Here is a 22,387-nt window from a genome sequence, read left to right on the forward strand (position 1 = left end):
TTGTACACAAAATTCTACCAACCACATTACGTTGAAAGGTTGAACAGAAAGTAGAGTGATTATTCATAACCCCAAATAAAGGTATCTGCTTTAACGCATTTAAAGTATGATTTAATTTATATCTCTTTAATATGCATACAGCTTTTTAGGATCATAAATAAACCATTTTATTTTAAACTTGAGGGACTTCCCTGGTGGTCCAGTGGGTAAGAATCTACGCTCCCAACGCAGGGAGCCCGGGTTCAATCCCTGGTCATGAATTAGATCCCACATGCATGCTGCAACTAAGAGTTTGCACACTGCCACAACGAAGATCCTGCATGCCACAACTAAGACCCAGCGCAGCCAAAATATAAATAAATAAATAAATAAAATAAAAAGATTCCCTTTATTTTAAACTTGAGGGAATTATAGACCTAAGAAGGTTAAACATGTGGGCTAAAGTCACAAAACAGCAGCAGATCTGGGAGAAGTTTCTGTTCTTTCAATTTCAATCTCACCTGAATGTGAGCTTCTAGTAAAAATGTTTTGCAAACAGAGGCTGGGTCTCTGTTGTTGTGACTGTTAAACACCTATGAGTTTTGTTAAGTGAGAAAGTCTATGACAATGATTGTGTTAAATACATATTAGCTTAATTAAATGAGAAAGTTTGAGTTAGTCTACTGATTTTTTTCTTTTTAGTTTTTTTGCCACTACAAAAAAAAAAAAAAAGTTTCACTAATAGTAATTCCAGTAAAGGAAAAGTTAATATTTTCTCTTAATAATTCTCATTTATAAAAATACAGCACAGTTAAAATTATAGAAAAACACAGCATTCAAGTCATTTTAAAAACATTTTAAAGCCAACACTTCTATTGAGAGATAAAAGTTAAGCCCTAAAATTCTTAAAATTCATTTCAAAAGATTAACAATCTTCAGGGCTTCCCTGGTGGTGCAGTGGTTGAGAGTCCGCCTGCTGATGCAGGGGACACGGGTTCGTGCCCCGGTCCGGGAAGATCCCACATGCCGCGAAGCAGCTAGGCCCGTGAGCCATGGCCGCTGGGCCTGCACGTCCGGAGCCTGTGCTCCGCAACGGGAGAGGCCACAACAGTGAGAGGCCCGCGTATCACACACACACAAAAAAAGATTAACAATCTTCAATTAAAATATACAATCACTTGAAATAAATCCAGTTGAATCAAAATATTCTTCAAAAAATGTATATTCTTTTTGAATTGTATTTGTGAGAATGACAGAGTTGAGGAGAGGTCAAATGATCTTATATAGAAAGTGTCACATAAGTGCAAAGGACTTAACTTTGTTTAAGCTGGATCCAAGCAGGAAATGACTCCCCTCAAGGAACTGAAAGTCCTTCTTTCATACAGCAGTGGGCAAGAGGCAGCTGACCGTGCCAAGGAGAATTCAGACTCCAAGGAAAACAGTGACTGACAGTATGTGCATCCGCAGATGCACAAAAGAGAGCTGCCACCACATGCAGTTTTGTTATTGGTATTTTCTCAAGTGAAGCAGGCTGACAACTATTTAAGGGCATTTAATAGTGAGGATCAGAGCCATCTGTAGAAATCAACTGATGAGAGACTTCTACTAAAAGGCTATGCTTTGAGCAAATGCACAAGTCCTGTTTTAGTATTAACATGTAGCAATAAGTTGCCTCATTGGGGAACCAAAAAACAATAGGCCAAATTCAGCAAGTAACAGGTAGAGGTGAAGGTAGTTAAGTGAAAACTATCCCCTTAGTCATATATTAAATGTTATTACAAATTCCTCAGAATAAGGACAAATCTTATAAGGACCCAAGGAATCTCCTTTTCAGCTTCTTATATTGTCTACTGTTTTCACCACAGAGTTTAAGGTTCAGTAGATTTTTCAACTAACCTTTTATCTTCATAAAATTCAGAACTAAAAATCCTGGTAGGTAATATTATACATTGCTTCCCAGACTATATGGTTTCTACCTGTATATTACTGGGAAGTTTCTGAATATTAGTATACTAGGGGCAAGTGTCTGAATTCTGTAACATACTAGTTATAATTACTGGTAATGGAATACAAAATTCAGACAATAGGTGTTATTCATCTGGTTTTACTCATTAGATATCTAATATACAGGTAGAAATCACATGGCCTGGGTAGCAATAGATAATACCTTCTACTGAGGTTTTTTAGTTCTGAATTTTATAAAGATTAAGCCCTATAGCTAGATTGCATCAATTTGCCCTCAAATTACAACATTTTCATGAAAGACAAATCCAATAATAATTTTTTAAATTGAGATATATAAATGACATATAACATTGTATTATTTTAGGTATACAACATAATGATTTGATACACATGTATATTGTTAAATGATTACCACAATAAGTTTAATTAACATTCGTCAGCACACAGTTACATTTGTTTTTTCTTGTGATGAGAACTTTTAAGATCTACTCTCTTAGCAACTAATACTTAGGTATATTTAATTAAATGGAATAAAAATCACTGTTCCTTTTTGTGTGTTTGTGGAGAAACACCCCTAACCCTGAATCATTTATTCAGAATTATTCAATTTATATTACAGATTCTTGTTTCTAACAGATGGCAATCAACAATAAAATACACCCTTATAACAATAGTGTCCACATTCATTTTGTATCTTCTTAATAAAGTCAATTGTATATTCATCAGGCATTTTTCTAAGGTTAATGTGCAACTGCCTGATAGAGTTGGATTGCAAAAAGAAAAAAAAGTACAGCCTATTTCACAATGGACACCACATTTGAAAGAGGACAGCAAAGAAAACATTTATTAATTTGTGATATCCCCAACCTCTCCAAAGTAATTGGATAAGTGCTGCAACAAGAAAATGTGTTCAGTAGGATTCCTTTTCCCTTACTCTTTCATATTTACAGCAAATAGTTAAGGCAAAAATAAATGGAAACATTTCAGGCACGGTATGGCATTAATCAGTGACTTTGTTTTTCTCTTTAAAAAATGAACATGGATAGTAGTGGAACCTTATTTTCATAGAGGACATCACAATTTTCAGAACTTTACACACTAACACAGTAAATTCACCTATAGATTCCTAATATCATAAGTTGGTTAGCTCCATGAAGTGTGATTTCATGAGCATGATTCTTTGTTTCTCTTGTAAATTTTAAGCAACAGAACTCAGACATAAAACCAAATGATATCAAACAAGCTCCAGGATAAAGAAAACAATCCTTTTCTGAATTTCTATTTTATAAATACTGCAACAGTACACATTATGGAAAAATGAATAAAATGTAAATTTTAAACTACATAAAAAAAGAAAAGCTGCCATTTACAAGGAAAGGGCTGAAATGGAACATAGATGCAAATGACTTTGCTTGGAAAACTTTACCAAATCACAGATATTACAAAGAGTCAAAAAAGAGGTCCAGCCATTTAATAAAATACCAGCATTGATTTAGCAATGCTTTTCCCTTGCAATAACTCTCTGGTGCAAACCCTACGATCTTCATAGAGATCTGTATCATTCTATTCATTCAAAAACAGCCACAGGGGCTTCCCTGGTGGCACACTGGTCAAGAAACCGCCTGCCAGTGCAGGGGACACAGTTCGATCCCTGGTCTGGGAAGATCCCACATGCCACGGAGCAACTAAGCCCGTGCGCCACAACTACTGAGCCTGCCCTATAGAGCCTGTGAGCCACAACTACTGAGCCCGTGTGCCACAACTACTGAAGCCTATGCGCCTAGAGCCCGTGCTCCACAACAAGAGAAGCCACCGCAATGAGAAGCCCATCCACCACAGAGAAGAGTAGCCCCCTCTCGCTGCAACTAGAGAAAGCCCACGCACAGCAACGAAGACCCAATGCAGCCCAAAATAAATTTAATTAATTAATTAATTTTTAAAAAAAGCAGCCACAGGTGATCACTTCCTTTCTGGAGAATATATTTGCCAGTTGAGACTTCTGGACCAATGTCTTGTGAATGAAATAATATTTTCTCATTTTAATCACTTCTTTATTTTAGGTCTTTCCAGTGATTGTTAAATAAAAGGAGTAAGGATTGTCTGAATGGTATGAATGATAATAAAAAAAGCATCATGCATGCAATTCTATCTCTCTTTTTCACTATTATACTTTTAGCATTTAACACAGTACCTCATACCTATCAGAAGCTCAAGATATACTTGAATAATACCCCTTCTGGTCCACAGTGTCACAGATTCAGTTACAATGTTAAAGGAAAAATTATGTCCTTGAGTACATTCTCCTGATATGCATTTAAAGCTCTAAGGATGCACTCTACATTGTTCTGGCTGCCTATTCTCTGGGTCAGAAATTGCTTTACTCCTGTACATCCTTCTTGCTCAGTCGTTTATCCTCTTGTAAGGTGGCTATTTATTTTATGTAAACCTTCTTCAGGTGTGGTATACTAACAGCTTCCATTGTATCCACCTCTTCATATTTGAAACCACATTTCTGCACTCTCTACAGGGTTCATCCTTAGACCCTTTATTTATATAGATTCAGAATTTGACCTATTTCCTGACATTGACCCTACCCTCTTCAAGTGTACTTTCTAAATTGTTGACCAACTTCTTCAACAACTCCAAGGTAAAATTTGCTCTGTTCTCAAGCCGTGGCCTCTGCCTTTGTGGAGTTTAAAATCCAGTGATGGGAATAGACAATTACAAAATATGGAAACAAGATGTATATAGTTGGAAAGTAAGCATACTACACATGAAATCATTTTGCCATGAAATATGCAGTTAGAATTATATGCTAATATATGTGAGAAAGAGAAAGCAGTCCCTGACTGCTGGCTGCTGGCCTTGCTCTATCAGATAAGCCCTGATGTTGCTAGAAGTTGGTCTGATACTCTCAGCTAGGCCATGGTATCCACTTATGGACCATAAACAATTTCACAGAACACCAACATCAGACAAGGCCACCCTGTGTCTATAATGGATCAAGACAAAATAAGACCACTTTGTAAAAACGTCTGAGCAGAGGCAAAAACAAGAATATTATCCAAACTACAAAAATCACCATATATCTCCTCTCTAGGCTATTATGAGTGATTGTCGAGTCTTTACCAATGACAGCTTCAGCTTTAATAAGAATTACTAAACCCAACCACAGAATTACCTAACAGCATCCAATGAAAAGATCCGCTGCCTGAACCTGTTCCCAAACTATGTCACACACGTCCGAAACACATAATATATTCTTTCTAACACCCTCTGACAGACACACCCTATGAGTCCGCTTACATAGTCTCCCTTATTGCAATGTACTGATAAACCCAACTTGTTTGAATAAAGGTATGTTTCTGGTATCTTTAGCGGGAGGACATTGACACATATTTTAATATTTTTCACTGAAAGGAGTAATTATTTGAATAAAATTTCTCATTTATGAATTGAAGTCTTCTGGAGTATCAATTATATAGCAACAGTCTATCAATCTCTCAATCCATAAATTTTTCTGCCTTCCTTGTATACACAAGTGGCTATTATATAAAATAGAAATGTTACTTTTATGTACCTTTGTTAAGTGACTCAGTACAATAAACATAGTATTTATTTTTAAAGGCTGGACATTGCTGCATAAATATATTTTCATATTCAATATCTAAAAAGCTCCCATGAAAAAACGTTTTACATTGTTACTTTGGATCAAGATTTTTAGATTAATATTTTGTATGGGAATTTATTTTCTTTGTTAGAAGAAAGGAAAGAAATGTATTCCCTGTCTCTTACTGTCAGAATATTTCCCTCACTTGTGAAATAGGATGGCTGAACAACATTCCCCAAGGTCCTTCAACTCAATGTGGTTCTGTGTAAGAATCCACAAGTTTCCAAGATCCTAAACATACCTCAACATGTGAAAATGTATTCAACATTTGTTAGACCATATGCTCTGAATAAATCAGTTTTTGCAAGATATTAACTAAATAGATACTGAATTTTGTTAGTAGTGAAATGCAAAGATATTTCCAAATATGACCCCACAGCTGAGCCATGTTACAGATACATGGTTCAGTCTGCAGTGTTTAAAACAATTAAGTCAGTCTTTTAAACAAGCAGCTGTCTTTTTGCCCAGAGAATCTGATGGAAAATACTTGAAAAATTATAAAAATTTAAGGAGATGACTTGTATTTGTTTCATTATAATATTTAACAGTTGGATTGGTTTTGATCTCAGATAAATCACCTTTCTATGTCTTTTCCAGAGCTACAGAACAATTCCCTGAAATAAGGCCATTAGTCAATCATCAGAGGAATCTCTGTGAAGAGAATACTTATGAGGGGACAAATTCATTCTTTACAATAATGGAAAATCTATTTTCAGTTCTTTTAGTCAACAGAGGTAAATTTTCACACAGAAGACATACCTTTGTTACCATGTGCTATATTTTTACAAGGTATAACATTGGTTCATTATTTCAATTAGTAAAAGCTGGTAAAAATTATAGTAATTTGGTCAAGTTTTCAGGACGATTATATAAGGCTTATTGAATCAGTAGAAGTAAAATAAGGGACTAGACTAGGCCCTTATGCAGTCTTTTGAAACCCTGTAATCTAATAATGTTTTTAATTTTTATTTATTTATTTTTTTACAACTTGCCCATTCAATTTAAACATGCCTTTAAAACTACCATAAATCTATACCAACATAAGTGCCAGTTCCACTGAATGATCAAAAGTTTAGGAATTGTTCACACTATACATGTCTTTATTAAGAGTTCTTGATTTTTTCCTTTAGGTCACATTTAACACCCTTTACTTTTCTAGCGCACTCTGTGCTAAAAATCAATGCTAGAATCATTAAATCATAAACTCTAAGTAGGATGAGGCCTTAGAAGTCATCTAATACAACCTCCAATCAAATGCAATAATCTCTTATAAATGTGAGATGCCTCTTCACATATTTATAATTAGATTATAAACACTTCATATGAATTTAGATCTCCCATAAACCAAGGAACTTAAAAAAATTAATCCACAGTGAACAGAAAACCAAGCTGCAGGCAAGTAATAAATAAAAGTGGATAATATGATTCACAGCAAAGTTTATGTATTAAAACTTTAAACGCACCGTTATTGTGTTGTTGGACCATTATGTGCCAACATTACAGCATGAGACATGAGACATCATAGGGATTTACCAGTAAAGGGTCCATAACATATAGAAAGTCTCAGGCATAAATCTCTCTAACCTCTCACCTGGTTCACCCCCTACCTCTCAACACCCCTCCAATTCAACTCTAGGCTCCATGCTGTAAAGGACAGCATTCAGGACCACAGGACTAGAACTTTTAGGCTACCCTCTTTGAACTCAGGCCATTATGTTCCACTACAGAGCAACCAGAAGACATGCCTGCTGGGCATCTGGTATTACTCAGGCTCTCAGGTCCATACTGCCTGACTGAGCTCAGTGTTACCCAAGACCCCATCCTTCTCCATGTTCCAAGCCTTTCCACTTCTGTGTCTTCCTTATCCGTAGCTGTTGCTTCCAAACTATTACCCTTCCTCCTTCTGACAAAACAATATAACTGAGTTGACAACATTTGATTAAATCACTCTCTCCTCACCTCTCACTGTCAACTAGTGCCCCTGGTAGTGAGGACCATAGCACTATGTTTTTTATTTTAATGTATTATTTTAAAGTGTGGAGAAGTTTGTAAGGAGACAAGTTAGACATCCACTGTAGTCCAATGAGAGATAAGAGTAGCTTAAATAATGATGCAAGAAGTTAAGACAGACCAAGCACACAGATTGGTCTGTCATTTGCTCCCTTCTAACTTATTCTCTAAGAGGGAATTTTTAGAGTTTTTTTTTTTAATCATATCATGTCATTTTTCTGTTGAAATCCTTCAATGACTTCCAAATGTACTTAGAGGAAAATAACAAGCATTTAGCATAGTTTATATACCCGAAGTGATCAACACTATACATCTCTCTTCAACCAAGTCTTCTGCCTCCTGCCCACTAAACTCAACCACACTGGCATTTTACTTACTCCCTTTTGTAGTCTCAGCTCTTTCTCACCTAAAGCAATGCTCTTTGCTTGGACCTCGTCCCATCCTTTGCATAATCAGCTCCTTTTTTCCCCCTTAAACTCTCAGCTTAAATATCATTCACCTCACAGACCACTACTGAAGATAAATCATTCTCAACTTCAGTCTATCCATTGTCTCCTTCCTGGCAGTTATTGGTTTGTAATTTTATTTGTGTACATGCAAATCATTTCATCATTGTTCTCACTCCCATTACAAAGTAAGACACAACTAACTCACATAGCAGGAATGATGGGATTAGAAAATGACCATTTGCCAACCATCTTAATATTAATGCATTCAGACAAAAATCATCAAAGGAAGCTAAAGCTAATAGATAAAAGTGAGACTAGCAATAGGATAATTATATAGTGCAAAAGTGCATAAGCTAATCTAAAGTAAATATCAGACAAACTCAAATTGAGGGATATTCTACAAAATTAATGGGAAAATGTCAATGCCATGAAATACAAGAAAAGATTCAAGAATGGCTCCAGATTATAGGACTAAAGAGATATGAAAAGTGAATGTAACACAGGATCTTGGATTTTATTTGGCTATAGAAGACACTAGAACAACTGACAAAATCTCAGTCTGTAAATTGAAGAATACTATGGCTTCAATTTAATTTCCTGATTTTGTTAATTATACAGCGATCATCAACACAGGAGAACTATACACTTAAGTATTTAGGTGCAAAAGTGACATCATGTTTATAACTTACTTTCGACCAGTTTCTAAAAACTATCTATCTATCTAAATACACATACATATAAATATGCACACACATATGCAGAGAGGGACAGAAGAAATATAAAGTAAATGTAGTAAATGTTAACATTCAGGAAATATGTGTGAAGAGTAGTTTCCAGAATTTTTTTGTCTGTTCTTGCAACTTTTTTCTAAGTCTCAAATTATGTCAGAAAAACAAACAAACAACAAAAAAAACAATGAACTAACAACTCCTCAAATAACATACTTTATTTTTAGTAAATATCTTTTTTAAAATTTTTATTGGAGTATAGTTGATTTACAATGTTGTGTTAGTTTCAGGTGTACAGCAAAGTGAATCAGTTACACATATACATAGATCCATTCTTTTTTGTTTTTAGATTCTTTTCCCATATAGGCCATTAGAGAGTATTGAGTACAGTTCCCTGTGCTATACAGCAGGTTCTTATTAGTTTTATCTATTTTTATATATAGTAGTGTGTATATGTCAATCCCAATCTCCCAATTTATCCCTCCCCCTCTTTATCCCCTGGTAACCATAAGTTTGATTTCTACATCCATGACTCCACTTCTGTTTTGTAAATGAGTTCATTTGTACCCTTTTCTTTAGATTCCACATATAAGTGATATCATATGATACTTGTCTTTCTGTGTCTGACTTACTTCACTCAGTATGACAATCTCTACGTCCATCCACGTTGCTGCAAATGGCATTATTTTGTTTGTTTTTATGGCTGAGTAATATTCCATTGTATATATGTACCACATCTTCTTTTTCCATTCCTCTCTTGATGGACATTTAGGTTGCTTCCATGTCCTGGCTATCATAAATAGTGCTGCAATGAACACTGGGGTGCATGTATCTTTTCAAAGCATAGTTTTCTCTGGGTATATGCCCAGGAGTGAGATTGCTGGGTCATAAGGTAGTTCTCTTTTTTAGTTTTTAAGGAACCTCCATACTGTTCTCCATAGTGGCTGTATCAGTTTACATTCCCACCAACAGTGCAGGAGGGTTCCCTTTTCTCCACACTCTCTCCAGCATTTATTGTTTGTAGATTTTTTTGGTGATAGCCATTCTGACTGGTGTGAAGTGATACCTCATTGTAGTTTTGATATGCATTTCTCTAATAATTAGTGATGTTGAGCATCTTTTCATGCACTTTTTGGCCATCTATATGTCTTTTTTGGAGAAATGTCTATTTACATCTTTTGCCCTTTTTTATGGGGTTATTTGTTTTTTTGATATTGAGCTGCATGAGCTGTTTATATATTTTGGAGATCAGTCCCTTGTCAGTTGCTTCATTTGCAAATATTTTCTCCCATTCTGAGCATTGTCTTTTTGTGTTGTTTATGGTTTCCTTTGCTGTGTAAAAGCTTTTAAGTTTAATTAGATCCCATTTGTTTATTTTTGTTTTTATTTCCATTATTCTAGGAGGTGGATTAAAAAAGATCTTGCTGCAATTATGTCAGAGAGTATTCTGCCTATATTTTCCTCTAAGAGTTTTATAGTGTCCAGTCTTACATTTAGGTTTCTAATCCATTTTGAGTTTATTTTTCTGTATGGTGTTAGGGAGTGTTCTAATTTCATCCTTTTACATGTAACTGTCCAGTTTTCCCAGCACCACTTACTGAAGAGGCTGTCTTTTCTCCACTGTATATTCTTGCCTCCTTTGTCATAGATTACATGACCATAGGTGTATGGATTTATCTCTGGGCTTTCTATCCTGTTCCACTGATGTATATTTCAGTTTTTAATGCCAGTACCATACTGCATTGATGACTATAGCTTTGTAGTGTAGTCTGAAGTCAGGGAGCCTGATTCCTCCAGCTCCATTTTTCTTTCTTAAGATTGCTTTGGCTATTTGGGGTCTTTTGTGTTCTTTAAAAGTTTATTCTTTTCAACTTTGTCACCGTGGGAGCTATATAAATTTCTCACACTTTTATTAATTACAAAATGAGCTTTACCTTCCCTTGAAACTATTATTAGATGTTGTAATACATTTTTTTTATTATATTCTCAGTGGTGAAACATGTTCATCATTCAAAAATGTAGTTTATATTTTGAAACAAACAGAAGTCATTCAACATTTGGATTAGTAATCTGGACAATATCATTTTGGGGACATGAAACAAATGTAATTATACAGCAATCAGGCTGGATGCCTAGATTTCTTACATGGATTATAAACTAAGTTTTAATATAATTCCAAGTAATGAAGTCAAAACATTTTTGAACAAGAGTAATTAACAGCTTTAGGAATAACTGATTCCCAAGGTGATAGATAAAAATAGTAGTTAACACTTTTGAGTACCTACTATATGGCAGGTACTGTACTGAACCCTTTAAATGAATTGTCTCATTTATTCTTCATAACTATTCTAGATGTATACTATCATTATATCTGTTTTACAGAGTAGAAATCTGAGGCTTAGAAGAATTTTTAGTTTGCCAAATATTTTCTATTTAGTAGGGAAACCTGGAAAATATAATGCTAAATTCAGGATTTTCCCACTATACCATTCTATCTACTCCCAAGGTGGAAGATAAGGCAGGTATATATAAGACAGTGAAAAGTATGGAGGACTTAAATGTGGAAAACTGGTGTTTAGCTGGTATGGAGGGCTTAAATGTGGAAGACTGGTGTTTAGCTGGCTGCTTGACTATTGAGACATAAATTTAAGATTTCAGAGCCTGTTTTTCTTGTAATCTTAGCTAATAATAATTTCTACCCTCTCCTGACTTACCATAACACTCATTTTGTCATTTAATTTTACTAACTGTAATAAGTCTAAGTAGTCCACATAAATAAATGGGGGGATTAATTCACATTATGCCCCCCCAAAAAGCCCTCAATGCTTAAAAAATTTTTACAGAGGTAAGCATTTACTTTACCAATGCATTACAGCTATTTTGAAACCTGTTCTACTGATGAACATAAATATCTTGGACTCACTCTACTTTGTACAGTAGGACGTGCTTTTCCCTTCCCTCATTCATTCATTCACTCATTCTTTCCTTCATTCTTTTAACCACTCTCTGACTTTTGCAGAAGCTACAATCATAGTTTATAATGCTTAACCGTACACATAAAGAAATATTAGGAAAAAGTGTTATCTTGAGTTTAGAAATATAGTTAAGTGATAAAAGTGAGTCTTTGTACTCTTCTATAATTTGGTAGAAGGACTAGGAAAAGCATGTCTCTAAAGTAATACTGCCAGTCTCTTTATAGAACAGCCTCAAATTTCCTACTAATCCACTGTCTAGCTCTGTCCAACTCAGTCCATTTTAGGAGTTCTGTGGGTGACTATATTACCTTTAATCATAAGGTAGACGGATCTTAAAGTCTTCTTTTGGAGTTATATTGGATATAAAAAATATCAAGTATATTTGAATTTTGAATTTAAATAATTATTTCTAATAACATTGTAATCATTTGTAGTGAAATAGGAGTGATGTACAGTGGGAAACATCATCTTGTTTAGAAAGTAAAAATTAATTAAATATAAGTCCAGACAGGAATTAATAAAAAATCATATTAAGAATGTGTGAATAAAAGAGTTCAAAATAAATTTTTGTTCAAAAAATAGCATGGGTAATAAACAGAAAGCTATACTCCTTTCCCATTATTATATTTTAGAAATGTAGTATATTGTATTCAATTCAGAATAAAATAGAAATCAAAACTAATAAAACCAATTATTAGAGAAACAATAACAGAACCAAAGATAAGTGTCCAGAAAAATGAAGAGCTCTAAATTATATGTCACAAATCATTAGTATTTGGCCCCAGTATTACTAACAATCTTCTGAGTTGCCATGGATCAATTCTGAAGAATATATAGCTATTTAGGCAGTAGTTGGTAGTTTGTTGTTTTTTTCCCTTGAAAAACATATCCAAACTGATATTCATCAGTTTCTTATCCTTTAAATAAAATGCTCAGAATGACCTTCAAGGATCCTTACTGTTCTAAAGTCAAAATGTGTTCACAGTTATTTATGAGTTCTTACTTCCCATAGCTGAAAAATATTGCCTGTTTGAAAGCCTGAAAAAAAATGCAGAAGACACGGGAATGTTATTGAAAAGACTGCCAAGAATATTCTCAAGAGCCATGGGGTAAAACAACTTATTTGGGAATTTTGTTAAAATGTAGCTTCTGATTCATTAAGTCTGGGGTGGCACCTAATGTTCTACGTCACTACTCAGCTACCAGGTGATGCTGATGCTGTTGGTCTGCTGGCCATACTTTGAGTAATAAGATTTTAGAAACAGTGCCCTCTCAGTACATCAATTAAGAATGCAAAAATATGGAAATGAAGAATAATCGTGACTCCAAGTTTCCCCCTCTTCATTCTCTGTCTTTTAATGAATGCAATATAAGAGGTACTGTGTTAGAATTGAGCAAAGAGCTCTGGACAGACAGAAAAATTTGAATACCGACTGAAAACTTGGATAGTCTGCTAAAAATTAAAATAATATTTACAACACAGAGCTGTGAAGAGAATTAAATAAAAATAATAAATATAATGCCGTAATGGCATTCACAAAATACTAGTGTGAGTAGTCTCTCTCCTCACTTTGTAATTATCTCACATTGTTTTCCTAGATGAGCACTAAGTGTTTTTTCTCAGTTTTTTGAGTTTAAATTTCTTAGGTCTCAAAACCATTTATCCTCTACTTCTCAAAATACTTCCTATTAGTTTAAGGCAGATTTGGTTTTGGTTGATTTTAAATCATCTAAATGAAAAGTTTAAAAATATGTATAATATCACTCAACAAAAATTTAAAACAGTAGTTGTGACTACAAATTTAAAAAGAAAATTGTTGTTAATGTACATATGCCAGAATCCATGTATTCAACTAATAACTGCAAAATATATACTACAGGATGCTATAGTACCTCAAAATAAATTTAGAAATATTCTTTTGGAATAAACAGAGCCTGTTTATAAAGCACAATTTTTTTAAGTATATTATTTTGTAATATGACTTTGTTTTGGGCCAGAAATCATACTTTCTACTTTTATCACTCACTTTATTCCTCAAATTTGGCACATCTGTAACTTCTTCGAATGGCAAAAACAGAACTGACTCTTTAAGTTTGAAGATTTGCCACTGTTGAGAATTATTCAATGTATACCTCACAAAGGAGCCCGAAACAGTGTAGCAATCGTGATATTACTGTATTTTTTGGCTCCTATTATAACTACTGCAAAGGGGACATCATGCCAATAAACCAATTTGAGTATGTTGTTCAATCAATCCCATTTTCTAAGTGTCACACCTCATATGTTTTCATGTAGTTTTTTTTTTTTTTTTTTTTTTTGCGGTACGCGGGCCTCTCACTGTTGTGGCCTCTCCCATTGCGGAGCACAGGCTCCGGACGCGCAGGCTCAGCGGCCATGGCTCACGGGCCCAGCCGCTCCGCGGCGTGTGGGATCTTCCCAGACCGGGCACGAATCCATGTCCCCTGCATTAGCAGGCGGACTCTCAACCACTGCGCCACCAGGGAAGCCCTCATGTAGATTTTAATGAGAAATGGGAAGACTTGGATTTTTTTCTACCCATCCTATTTCCAGCATACTCTACACTAATAACATAATTCTACAGCATTTGCTATCATTTTAACCCCTGCCACACCTCTAATTAACTTAGCTGATGTCCCTAAAGTGGAAAGAGAAAGCTGAATTAAAAGGCAGATGCTCAATATACCACATTACGGTTGCAAATTCACTGGCACATATGGGAGCCAGAAACCCAGATCACAAGGATCATGAATTCTGAAGGTCTTTCCAGTAAAACCAGAACACTGGCAACAGAAAAGTTTGGAGACCTGAAAAAATTTACAATTGACTGGCAAACTCCTTTATATTCACTTGCCCTTCCAAATGCTTTTCCAACCCTCCCTCAACACACCTGATTCCTCTGGGATTGTCCAGGTAACATGAGCTACAGCAACTCTGCTTTCTAGAAAATGACCAAGCCAGAGGGCACCTTCAGCATATGCACACCTGAATCCTAAAAGCATGGAATAGACAGCACTACAAGGTGGTAAAATCATCTTCAAAAATATTTTACTGCTCCATTTATTTTAAGGTTGTCCAGGATTTTTCTCTAAACTTACAATGTATACTATCATACATTGATATTTTCTTCATTGAGTTATTCAATTGCATTAGTTCGATTTTTTAAGAATTGTTTTGCTCATTTAGAGTTTAGCAAATATATGTGGAATGACTTATTTGTGAAGGTAGGATAATGTATTTCTTAAGAGTTATAGCTCTGTAGTCAGGCTTTTTGAGTCAAATCCATTCTTAGGAAAGTCATTTGATCCCACTAAGCATTGCTTTATTTAATTGTGAGTAGAAGTAATAATAGTACCTAATCTCATAGAGTTATAGTTTGAGTTAAAGGGATATAAAAATGCCTATTTCTTAGCATAGTTCTTGGTACACAGTAAACAGTAAATAAATATAGAAACAAAAAAAATATTACTACATGTCTCAGTTATGGGTATTTTAAACAGTAATAAAAAGCAGGGAAGACCCAGTCCTCAGTCTCAAGAAATTTAACACTCACCAGGACAATTAAAAATTTAACACAAATATCTAATTTAGCTAAATATCTATCTTTTACCTATAAAAAAAGAAGGGCTTACACATGAAAATAGGGAGGAAAACCCACAAAAGTTTTCAGTGGTGTTCACTTTGAGTCAGGATTGTTAAGGTGGTTTTTGGAGACCTAGGCTCTAAAAAACTGATGATGCCTAGAGTCAACATGGCCTTCCATAACTGCCTCCCCAGACCCAGAATCCTCTTCCACTCTCTACCTAACAAAGCCTCTACTTCCAAGAACTTATTCAATTATCACTGATGTTACCTGCAGAGCCTCCATGACCTAGTCAAACACTGCTGGGTAGTTTTTAAATATGCCTCTATTCTAAGATTTCTCCCATTGCATTAAAGTTATTTGTATGTGTGCAGTTGTGACCTTTTTCAGAAATAGAGCCACGTTTCATTTATTATTCTGTGACCCAGCAACTGGCATATAGTACTCCATAATGGCTTTGTTTTGTTTATCCATCTGCTTTTATTTGAATTTATGAATATATAAATGAGTAAAGGTGACATACTGGCTGGACTTGGCACGAAAATAATTTTATAGAGAGAACTGGGCAGAGTAGGGGTGTATCCCAGGTGAAAGATAAAGACAGAAAAAAGAGAGGTCAGGCATGTTTACCTAAATCAAGTTCTTGGAATAGTACGAGATTGAAAAGGGAAGCTGGACCCAGTATAAAAATTATGGAACAGTATAGATGTAAATCCAGAGGCACTTTGTTGCTTTTAAATAACAGTAGGGAAAACCAGGCAAAATTCTACGCTTAATTAAATCTTTCTTCTTTTACCCCATCCCTGTCTTAAAATACTTGCTGTGTTCATAGAATTTCTTATCTCCAGAGGGAGATCAGGCTGCCCAAACCACACCATTAAATGTAATTTACAAAGAAATACAATTCAGATAGATGAGAATTCTCTGCTTAGCAAGGGATTTAGAATCAGGGCTGCTTGCTGCCTTTGGTACCCTTCTATAAAGAGTTTTTTCCAAAAATAGTCAGTATCAAAGGTCACACATTTAAAAAGTCACTTGGCATTAGAAGCCTGAGGGAAAATGCTTAGGAGAAAATGTTTTGGCAAGCTTTTAAACGCTTTCATTGAGTTGGCAACAAGACAGACCATGCTGGCCTCTGAAGCAAGCAGAGCAGATGTGTCATTTCAGAGGTGGTAGGAAGGCTTCCCGTCCCTAAACATCACTCTCACCTGCCTCTTTTTCAAGAGCAGAGATTCATTCCTTAGTGTTGAGGGACCAACCTCTATTGAAATGTACAAGCTTCTGAAAGGAAGGGGGAGAGGAATAAAATTAACACATGGTTAGTGACTACAGACTGCCAGGCATTATGCTGGGCTTCTCATACATATTTTGTTATTAAGTCTAATTATCTGATTTACAGAGGAAAATATTCTAGCTCGGAGAAGTTAAACTACTTGCCAAAAATCATACAGCCAAGTTAGTATGGAGACAGAATTTAACCTTAGGTCTGACTCAAAACTGCTTTTAGGGCTTCCCTGGTGGCACAGTGGTTGAGAGTCCGCCTGCCGATGCAGGGGACACGGGTTCATGCCCCGGTCCGGGAAGATCCCACATGCCGCGGAGCGGCTGGGCCCGTGAGCCATGGCTGCTGAGCCTGCGTGTCCGGAGCCTGTGCCCCGCAATGGGAGAGGCCACAACAGTGAGAGGCCCGCATACCACAAAACAAAAAACAAACAAACAAAAAAAAACTGCTTTTATGTTATTCATTTACATAGTTATTTCTCTTTTTTTTAGGTTTTAGCATAATGCCCTAAACTTTTCAGCTGATCACTAGATGGAAACATGATTTGGTAAGGGAAAGAGCAGAAAGCACTGGAGAGCACTGCACGTTGGTGAGGACGAAAGGAAGATGGACTGACTCTGAAATGCTGAAAGGAAAAGTGAGAAAGCAAAACACAAAAATCTCACAACTTAAAATGTTGATAGTTCGATTAGGACCAGCCCCTTAGGAAATCAGTTTGCCTCTACTACAGAAGAATTTATCTACAATTTAACTACAATATCTGTATATATGTTTTGTGGAGGAGGAAAAACCATTTTCCCTCTACCCTTCTAGGTTCTTGGCTGACATACCCCTGTAATAAAAAACAGATGAACATGAGAAAGACAAACAGAAGTTTAATAACATCTAACCTCCTGTATACATGGGAGATACCCAGGAAAACTGAGGAACTCCCTAGAAGGTGCCAGGCTATCATCTTAAATATCATCTTCAGCCAAAGACAAAAGACAAATGGTATGAGCTGGGGAGCCACTAATGGGAGATTACTAGGAAAGCAGAGTCAACAAGGGCAAGGTTGTTGTGCAGATTTAAGTCTTGCCTTCTCATTTAATAACAGTTACTAGAGATTTGGTCATGCCCCTCTTCGTGGTACAGTGAGGGAGAAACCCTTACAAAAGGAGATTGTCATTATACATGTAAATAAATGTCCTGCAAAAGGGTAACTGCTACTCAGTTTTCAGGGCTATGTCTGCTGTTTCAGAGGTATGTCTGTTGTTTCTTAAAAATAACCAGCTTAAAATAATCGTTATGGCAAAGAGGCATATTTTGGGATGCCAAATTCTGCCCCCTTTCAGTTTTAATAAATTTACTCATTTCTCAAAATAGGAAAACATCACCTATGCAAGGCTTTCTGTGTATTTAAATGTATGCTACTATTAGGGACAATAGCAGAGCCCAACAGGAAGAAGAGACTCTGTTTCTTTCCTATCAGTGGCTCAGCCAATGAAAAGCCATGGACTCCTCCCAACTTCCTTTCCCTCTTTAAAAGAGTTCTCCTTCCCTTGTCATGCAGGGACTTGCACATGGCTCATCATTCTTGCAGATGCCAAAATTCCTCTGCTGATCCCAAATAAACATATATTTGCTAGAGAAATATCTGGCATTCTATTTGTTTCAGGTCAACAGTATCTCCATAGGTTCAGGAGGATCTATGTTCTTAAGAGTTGCTTAATACAGAATTACCAGATAAATATATATCTTTAACATATATTTTAAATATCATACTTGAAAACATTCTATCCTAAAGACTTAACAATGAATTAGCTATTTAACATATTTATATCACAAATATGTCTTTAATGAATGTTGTTTTCATTTTAGGAAATGATACTTTGTTCATATAATCATACAAAAAATCTTGTACTATGTATTTATTTTGCTAAGAAATATATAACAGGTAAATTTGACTTAATGATCATTTTAACCAAATGATATGTATGCATGGGAGTTAAAAAGCAAGTGCATATCCTTTTCTTTGCCAAAAAAGAGTGAGAGTGCTTTGAAATACAGGTAACTTAGCTGGGAAAGGTAAGAAGAGCAAACTTCAAATTATCTTCAAAATTCCAAACTTATTTTGTGTTTCTGTTTGTTTAAATCATCTCTAATTTGTTGCCATAAATATTTTGACTGTTGGTAATCTCTATCACTAACTTGAATATGGTTTTAATAAAATACGACAAGTTTGAAAGACTAATGTTATAAGTTTTCCCAAATGATTTAAATTTTCAGAATTAAAATCATAAGAAAAAAAATTCAAATTGACCTTGTCCCCAGGCACTTGACATTCTTGTTAGGCATAATTCATTTAAAAGATCTATAGAAATGTCTTTTTCCCATTTATAAATATTCTTAAATAGACACTTGATCCAAAGTTTGGAAATACTGGCTCAGCCTGGCAGCACTACCATAATCCTCTTTTACAATGTATCTAATATAGAAAGATTCAGTCCTGCATACAGAGAGTACAAGGCTTTGTGTATGTCTATGTGTATTCCTGAAAATCATAATGATTGGGCCATTTTTTGGTTAAAGATAGCATACAGTGTTACAACCTTGGCTAGACTGTATTTTGTTACAGAGCAATGATTTCATTTTGTTTTAGCCACTTCCAAAATGTATGTCCCCAGACAAATAACCTCCACCTGCTCATCATTTACTAAGCATGTGATTTGGCTGGCTCTTTCCAAAGCTTTCTGCTTTGATTTTTCCAGTGCATCAGTTACTATAGAAACAATGTCATTGAAATATGAAAAGTGTAGTGAGACACCAAATCACAGTAGACCATATATTAGATAGATAGATAGATAGATGTATGTGCATTTGTGTATACTTGCATACACTTGTATACACATCTATGCATGTATATGTGCTTGCTGTATATGCATGAGTGTATAGAGTATGTGCATATACTGGTTTATAGTACAGATCACGATGTAATTTGTTAATACATATACATATCATATATATGAAATACACATACATATATTAGGTTGAGAATCTCATAAATCAGAAGGCATGTAAGGTTTTAACATATGAGAAGTGGCTAAGTTAGTAAAAATAGATAATATTAAAATACGTTTTCCTAAAATTTAGATTTTTTAAAAGGTAAATATATAGAACAAAAGCAGAGAACAGTGTGTTGAGTGTATAAAATTCTTAGCTCTAATGTAAGGAATCCACAAAATATACGTATAAAGCAGAATTCAAAAATTTGCATCGACTATTTAAAATTTCCATTTCAGAAGGACAAAAGAAAATGGCAAATTTGAGGAAAAAAACTCTTTCCTCAGCAATTTACATATGAAATTTAACTGTTTAAAAATACCTATTTTCATAAATATGACATTAATATATAAATTAAGGAAACAGCCTCAGTGGGAGAAATGAAATATTGTGACCAAGTATAACCATATGATCAATATTTCAATATATTACAGGCAAATTAATTTTACTTGGCATTTTAACTTTTGAAAAATTATGACCAATTAGATTTTTTATCATCCATAATCTATGGCTGGAAATTAACATTTTTGCACATAACTGACAAAATTTTTACTATCATGGCTATATGACAAAATGGGAAGATTGTGGAAAAAGTTAAAATACATAAAATAGAATTATATCTGTGACACATATGCGATATCCAGTAAGCACAAGAAAGATCTCAGAAGGTACATAAACTTATTCATATTTTTCAGTTATATTTTAGGTATGGGAAAACTTCTCTGTGCTTTGGAAATACTTAAAAATATTAAAAATGAGTAGTATTTTGTTCCCAGTGAGTATTTTTATTGTTGTTATGAAAAACACTCATTGTTAGAAAAACAGCTAGATAAAAGGTAGCATAACAAAGTTAGATATTATGTTAGAATAAGCCAGATCTGTTAACACATGCTGCCCTCATTCTCTTCCTTTTTCTTTATAATATGAAAGTCATTCTAAAAGAAATTTAAAATTAACTGCCATCTAATGCTACTTACAATAACACCTTTAATAGTTACATCATGAAAACCTGTAAACTCTAAAAATTGTTCAGGCATAGAATAAATCCCTGGTTTACTACTTCAGTAGTACAGTTTTTGAGAAACTAAAATATAAATTGGCCCAAAGAAATAATAATGGCAAAATATATCCCATTTTAGAGACGTGAAACATCTACAAACATTTTGAGGTACATGTATTTTTGGAAACTGGATACATACTAGAGGTCATGTTTGAAAGAATCTCTGATGCAGAGGAGCTTACATTCTAGAAAGAAAAGACAAACCATAGACACGTCAACAAATACACTCAAAATAAAGATAAATCTAAGTTTAATAAGACACAATAATAAAAGAAAATAGCGTTGTGTGCTTGGATAATTAGGAGGACAGCTTGAACTAGAATGATCAGGGAAGACTGACATGAGTAGATAAACATTTGAAGTGATTCTTAAATGATGAGAATGAGGCAGCATATAAATATCTTAAAAAGAGAAGCTTCTAAGTAGAAGATAGGACAAAATCTTGAGAAAAAAACTTTGCACAGAGAAATTTATTAGCAATTTTCTAAAATAACAGCAATAATAAAGGTAGTGATATTGTAAGTACAGAAGAAAAGTCTCACTGACCTATCACTCCCCTTATGATTTCCTATCTCCACTTTGTCTATATTGTACTAGGCAATCATCAAAGCAGTTTCTGCTAATCTATGAGAAGATTGCTATTAGTCATCTTGGCAATTGGTCAAGTACATAGTCTTTAAAAACTGGCAGTTTACTATTTTGTGATATCATGAAGTTAGACTCCCTCCTTTTTAGTGCCTTCTCTTGGAAAGTAATAGCAACTACCTATCTCTTATAAAATGGATAATAATATAATTTTCCACGGTCCAGATTTTCAATTTATCATCTTACATTACTTTTTTTCTGAAATCTACTTTAAAATTTTTTTTAAATTGAAGTGTAGTTGATTTACAGTGTTGTGTTAGTTTCAGGTGTTCAGCAAAGTGATTCAGTTATACATATACTTTTTTTCAGACTCTTTTCCCTTAAAGGTTATTACAAACTATTGAGTATAGTTCCCTGTGCTCACAGTAGGTCCTTTTGGTTATCTATTTTATATATAGTAAATTATATATGTACCTGTTAATCCCAAATTCCTAATTCATCCCTCCCCCTCCTTTTCCCTTTGGTAACCATAAGTTTTTTTTTTCCTACGTCTCTGGGTCTATTTCTGTTTTGTATATAAGTTCATTTGTACCAATTTTTTTTAGATTCCACATATAAGCAATATCATATGATATTTGTCTTTGTCTGGCTTACTTCACTTAGTATGATAATCTCTAGGTCCATTCATGTTGCTGCAAATGGCATTATTTTGTTTTTTTTTATGGCTGAGCAATATTCCATTGTATAAATATAACACATTTTCTTTATCTACTTATCTTGTCAATGGACATTTAGGTTGCTTCCATGTCTTGACTATTATAAATAGTGCTACAATGAACACTGGGATGCATGTATCTTTTCAAAGACAACCTACAGAATGGGAGAAAATATTTGCAAATGAGGCAACTGACAAGGGATTAATCTCCAAAATACACAAACAGCTCATACAGCTCAATATTTTAAAAAAACAAAAAAAAAACAATCAAAAAATGGGCAGAAGACTTACATAGACATTTCTCCAGAGAAGATATACAGATGGC

The 22,387-nt window shown here is 34.6% G+C and overlaps 1 protein-coding gene across 3 annotated transcripts in view; it reads right to left on the minus strand.

Moving 5' to 3' along the window:
* GRID2 (glutamate ionotropic receptor delta type subunit 2) overlaps positions 1–22,387 on the minus strand; it is a gene marked incomplete at its 3' end in the record, with an annotated part of 1,368,259 nt that overhangs the window by 1,298,783 nt on the left and 47,089 nt on the right. The window lies entirely within an intron of this gene.

Source organism: Mesoplodon mirus, assembly GCF_964341445.2.
Source record: "Mesoplodon mirus genome assembly, chromosome: 2".
Classification (NCBI taxonomy): Eukaryota; Metazoa; Chordata; class Mammalia; order Artiodactyla; family Ziphiidae; genus Mesoplodon; species Mesoplodon mirus.